Source organism: Carcharodon carcharias, chromosome 10 (assembly GCF_017639515.1).
Source record: "Carcharodon carcharias isolate sCarCar2 chromosome 10, sCarCar2.pri, whole genome shotgun sequence".
Lineage (NCBI taxonomy): Eukaryota > Metazoa > Chordata > Chondrichthyes > Lamniformes > Lamnidae > Carcharodon > Carcharodon carcharias.
The window spans coordinates 71289539-71295538 of NC_054476.1; the positions used below are offsets into that span (position 1 = coordinate 71289539).

The 6000-nt window shown below is 41.6% G+C and overlaps 1 protein-coding gene across 1 annotated transcript in view; it reads right to left on the reverse strand.

Moving 5' to 3' along the window:
- Positions 1-884, reverse strand: part of trpm5 (transient receptor potential cation channel, subfamily M, member 5) — a 134464-nt gene extending 133580 nt beyond the window's left edge. The window contains exon 1 of the mRNA XM_041198375.1: positions 722-884. The gene's annotated coding sequence lies outside the window, so the exon portion shown is untranslated. The remainder of the gene's footprint in view (positions 1-721) is intronic.
- Positions 885-6000: the final 5116 nt, after the last annotated feature.

Sequence of the window (6000 nt, forward strand, 5' to 3'; positions counted from 1 at the left end):
TTAGGTCCATTGTTAAGTGCATTAATTAGGCAGTTGTACTAGTTCTGATATGACCCTGAAGCATAATCCTTGCATAATCTCGTAATGCTGGAAAATACATCTTTCAGGAGTTGACGAGGTGCCAATATAATTCCAGAATTGTAGTGATACAAACCTTTGAATCCTTTACATCCCAGCACCCCTGTGTTTTATTGACAACTACAAGAACTTATTTTTCATTTAGACAATGTGGAAAAGTAATCATTAAATGGACATGGGAGAAATTCTCAAGGAAACCTCTATTGTTTTAAGCATGTACTGCTGAGAATAAGGGTAGGTAAATAGCAATAGGCAATAGGTGTGAGAATCTAACCGTCTGCCCTTGACATTTAACAGTATTACCATCCATGAAGCCCCTCGTCAACAACATACTGGGGCCTACCATTGATCCGAAACTTAACTGGACCAGCTACATAAATACTGTGGCTATAAGAGCAGACCAGAGGTTAAGAATTCTGCAGCGAGTAACTCTCCTCCTGACTCCCAAAAACCTGTCCACCGTCCAAAGGCACAAGTCAGGAGTGTGATGGAATACTCTCCACTTGCCTGGATGAGTGCAGCTCCCACAATGCTCAAGAAGCTCAACACCATCCAAGAGAAAACTGCCTGCTTGATCGACACCCCACCCCTCTTCCACCGACGCATAGTGGCAGCATCTAGAAGATGCCCTGCAGCAACTTACCAAGGCTCCTTTGACAGCATCTTCCAAACCTGTGCTCTCTATGACCTCAAGAATGGGCAGCAGAAGCACAGGAACACCACCACCTTACAAATTTCCTTCCAAGCCACACACAATCCTGATTTGGAATTGCTGTTCCTCCACTGTCACTAGGTCAAAATCCTGGAACTTCTTCCTAACAGCACTTTGGGTGTCCCTTCATTATGTTGACTGCAGTGGTTCAAACAAACAGCTCACCATCACCTTCTGAAGGAATGGGCAACTAATATTAACGTTGTCAATGATATCCACACCCTTTGAATAAAGCAATTAATCTTGACGTTGCCAATGATGCACACACCCTGTGATTGAATTTTAAAAATCTTGTATTGACTTCCTAGACTGGCTGAAAGTGAAGAAAAGCTGATGACTCACCAGGCGATGATGCAACATGTACAAAGGTACTGAAAGAGATGTGGGAAAAAATGTACAAATTGCTGAAGGAGTCATCATGAAGGAGTCACAAATAGAGTGGACGACTAATTAGAAAGGAAAGAAGGCAACAGGTGACAAAACAATCACAGACTCCTTCATTTAATACTAATAAAGGTAAAATAATGGAGTCACTTATTAGCAACAAACTCGAGGCATACATATTGGAAAGTAGATTTAAATGGAGGCAACACAATTTCGGAAGGGACAGATTCTGCATGTCCCAACCTCCTTGGCTATTTCACAAAGTGTCATTCTAATGTAAGCTGACTTTTTGCTGCAAAAAGAGACTTTTTTGTCGAAGCTTTTCGTCTTGCACTCATTAGGCCAATTCACAAGAAAATACCAGTGTCAGGGGAAACAATATATTTATGCTGTATGAGAAGAGAATGCTGATTGGTTGGCAAGTGGGCTTTGATAGGTAGAGGCATTGCCATGGAGAGTGCACCAGTTGATGGTGACTGACAGTTAACTGCCAAGCAATTTTTTTTAAAAATTAAACCTGGCAGCTTGACTCTCATTGGTCAAGGCACTGCCCTGGGGAATGAACCAGTGAATGGCTTTCAATTATTTTGCATAGCTGAAACGTGTACATGTCCTTTCTGTCTGCAAAGAACAGGGCCCTTTGCATTAATATACATATCTTCCAGTACACACAAATGTGCAACTTTGCAAGCCCGACTGACAACCTTAAATTGGTTGTCAGCATAATTCTTAGTACATTGAAGATTATTTAGCAAATGTTGGCCAATCACGGACTTACATCTAATGTTGGAAACTGTGGTTTTAGTTTTGCAAGCACAGGCTGGCTGGGTAGGTCCATACTTTGCCCATAGCAAACAGCAGAAGGGACATGCTGTTTGATACGATCCGCTAGTCTTTGGGATGTACGGCCTACATACTTAACATCATTCTGGCACTGAAATTCATATACCACATTATTCATTTGTGTGATAGGCAGAACGTCTTTTTGGCTTGATGGTAGCATCCTGTTAGTGGTGAATACCATTCATGTTGCTACTGTATAGTAGCAGCGTGAAACAGCTACCTTCACCTGTTGGTCAGATTTTTGAGATACCTTGCTCTTCCAGGGTAATCTGAGGTAGGCTGGGCATTTTTCAGGGCTGAAAACGATGACCTTGGCCCATTCATGAGTTTGCGTGGTATACAGCGTCAAATGATCTGATCATAGTAGCCATTATCCTGTAGGATGCCTTTGATGAGTCCTAATTCAGCATCAAGCTTGCATAATGAGTAAATGGCTTGGGTCCTATTTAATAGGTTGCCAATAAGACCAATCTTATAGCGCGTGGAACTGTAAGAATTCCAATGCATATACTGACCAGTGAAGGTAGGCTTGCGGTGGACCATAGTAGAGAACCCCCCTGGCAGATTTCTCAGTGAAAGGGAGTTCATTTGATGGCTCCATTTCATAGGTGAATTTGAGCACAGAATGAAGCCCATTAAGGCATGCAAGGAAATTATTACATGCAGCTGCAGATTTAAATATAGCAAACGTATCATCCACATATTGGAAATATGCAAGGGAGAGAAGCTTGGGTGTCATTCCATCAAAGACACGTTTCTCATAAAGCCCAACAAAGATGCTTGTGAGAGTTGGACCTAGAGGGGATCGCATGGCAACACCATCTATTTGGGGATACATGGTGTCATTAAAGCTGAACTTGACTGTGTGAGTTGTTGGGTTCATAAACTTAATGAAAACTGATTCATGCAATGATGGTAGGTCTAGATCTCCATGATATAGTGCTGCAGCACAAACATCTATGGCTTCCTTAACTGGAATATTGGTGAATAGGCTAGCAATGTCAAATGAGCACATGGACATGGCATTGCTATCAATATGCAAGTCCTGCATGATCTTTACAAATATGAAGGAACCCTTCACCATGTATGTGGAAAACTTGTTCAAAACTGGTTGTAACAACTTGCCCAACCGCTTGGCCAATTCGTGCTGTGCAGAACAGGTCATAGGTAACATAGGGCATAAAGGGACATCACTTTTGTGTCTTTTGGGTAGCCCATACACACGAGGCTGCAGTGAGGACAAATCCTGTCATATATATCACGCTGCAGCTCATTGCTCTTACACAAGCCCAGCGAGTGTTTCCTTAGTTTACCTTCGAGCAAGGCTGCCCGGTCATGTGGAGCAGCAGGTCCAATGGATACAAATTTGGACCTGCCACTGTCTTCTCATATACTATAAATATGTTGCTTCTCCTGACACTGGTATTTTCTTGTGAATTGTCCTGATGAGTACAAGGCAGAGCTGACAAAAAATATCTTTATTCAGCAATACTCAAGTTCTGTACTTCCAAATGACTATTTGTATGTTGAAATGCTGTGTGCTATGGTATACCTGGTGTCCCAGAAAACCTTTAATAAATTTTCATATGAGAGGCTGCTCAGAAACTTAATGCAGCAGGTATCCTTGATAAAGCCTAGAGATGGACAAGGAATTGAATGAAAGGGAGGAGTCTGCAGGTATTAGCTACAGAGGAATTTGCTCAATAGAGTGTCCTGTGATCAATGTTAGCGTTGTTGTGACTTCGTTTTGGAAGAATATGCTAATGAGTAAGTAATCAGGATGTAAACCAGGTGACCAGCAGACACTGTTCAGAGAAATTTGACGTTTAGCCAGCAGCATGTGGAATGAAGAAGCTGTACTTTCCTGTTAACAATAGCTTTTGAATCTTTATAGTAAATCTGTCTGCTGAGCAATTCTGTGCGACATCTTCCAAAAAACCAGACTTACATTTAGTTTAACAGCCCTGTGCAAGATAGGTAAGTTTCTATGAAGTAAGCATAGACACAACACGGCGAGCAGCAGTGGTTCCTCTTAGATAAGATGATGAAGATTTGAAGATCGCAGGAAAAGCCACAGATTTTGTGCTGTACAAAGTCTGTATATGCATTGAAGACCCCAAGAGGCAGAATTACATGAAAACAAGGGAGAATGATGACAATATATGACTGACATGCAGAACTGCCTCATCCACACATAGGACAAAAGATTCAAGTCATACGTCCTACATCCTACCCAGGGAACTTTATTACCCGCAGAAATGTCCAAAGTGTGGAATAAGCCTAGATCCTAGGAAGTCACAATATCGAATGGAGCAATGTTAAGAATGAACAGAACACAGCTAAGATAATTGTACAACAGCATAATACCTCACAGTCCAAATTTGTCTAGAACGCGCATGAAGATGGACTCAGAAAGTGAAATTGTGGAAGACCACCATGAAAACAATCAGTACTCCAACAACACACAAGATACCAACATGTCTATAAGTCAAGAACACCCAAGTGATAAGCCTAAATATCAGGAACGTCAAACCATTATGAGATCTGGGAGGATTGTTAAACCACTTAAATATTATACAGACTCTTAAACTCTTAAATTCTTAAATCCTTAAACCCTTGGACAGAGATTTTTTTATGTAGCTTTCACAACTACCCTATCATGTATGTATTTTCACTCTTCATATATACAATATTATTTTGGAACATAAAGGGGATGTTGTGATATCACTTTAGGAGATAATACTTTAATGAATAAGTAGCTAGGGTACAAGCTAAGTGATCAGCGAATATTGTTCAGAGGAGCTTTCAGTTTATTTAGCAGCGTGTGGTGTGAAGGAGTTGCAGCTAAAATTTCCTGTTAACCATAGCTGTTGAATCTTTATAGTAAATCTGTCTGCTGTGCAATCCTGTGTTATATCTTCAAATAAACCGAGCCCACATTTCATTTACCAGTCCTTCGTGAGATTGATAAGTTTGTATTAAGCAAACATAGAAATACAGCAAGAGTCCCTACTCTTTCTAATTTAGTTCAGAGAAAGCTTACCAGACTAATACCTGGATTGGGCGGGTTGTCTTATGGTGAAAGGTTGGATAGGTAGGCTTGTATCCGCTGGAGTGTAGAAGAGTAAGAGGTTACTTGATAGAAGCATATAAGATCAGGAAAGGACTTGGCAGGGTTGGTGTGGAGAACAAGTTTCTTCTTAGAACCATAGAAAAGTTACAGCACAGAAGGAGGCCATTTGGCCCATCTTGTCCATGCTAGCCCGAGGACACCCAGGTGCCCTTTCTAATCCCACCTTCCTGCACCCAGCCCATAGCCCTGCAGCTTACAGCACTTTAGGTGCAGATCCAGGTACTTTTTAAAAGAGTTTAAAGTTTCTGCCTCTACCACCAACTTGGGCAGCGAATTCCAGCCACCCACTACCCTCTGTGTAAAAAATGTTCTTCCTCATGTCCCCCCTACACCTGCCACTTATCCTGAATCTATGTCCCCTGGTTCTAGAATTCTCTATCAAGGGAGACAATTTTAACCTGTCCACTCTACCTATTCCCCTCATAATTTTGTACACCTCAATCAAGTCACCTCTCAGCCTTCCTTGTTCTAAGGAAAATAATCCCAACCTATCCAATCTCTCCTCGTAGCTACACTTTTCTAACCCTGGCAACATTCTTGTAAACCTCCTCTGCACTCTCTCCAGAGCTATTACGTCCTTCCTGTAATGTGGTGACCAGAATTACACACAATACTCCAGTTGTGGCCTCACCAGTGTTCTTGTGGGAGAATCTAGAACTAGGGGCACTGTTTAAAAATAAGGGGTCACCCATTTAAAGTAGAGCTGAGGTGAAATTTCTTCTCTCAGAGGGTCATGAGTCTTTGGAACTCTCTTCCTGAAAAGGCAGTGGAAGCAGAGTCATTGAATACTTTTGAGGCAGAGGTGGATAGATTCTTGGTAAGCAAGGGGGCAATAGGTTACCAGGAATAG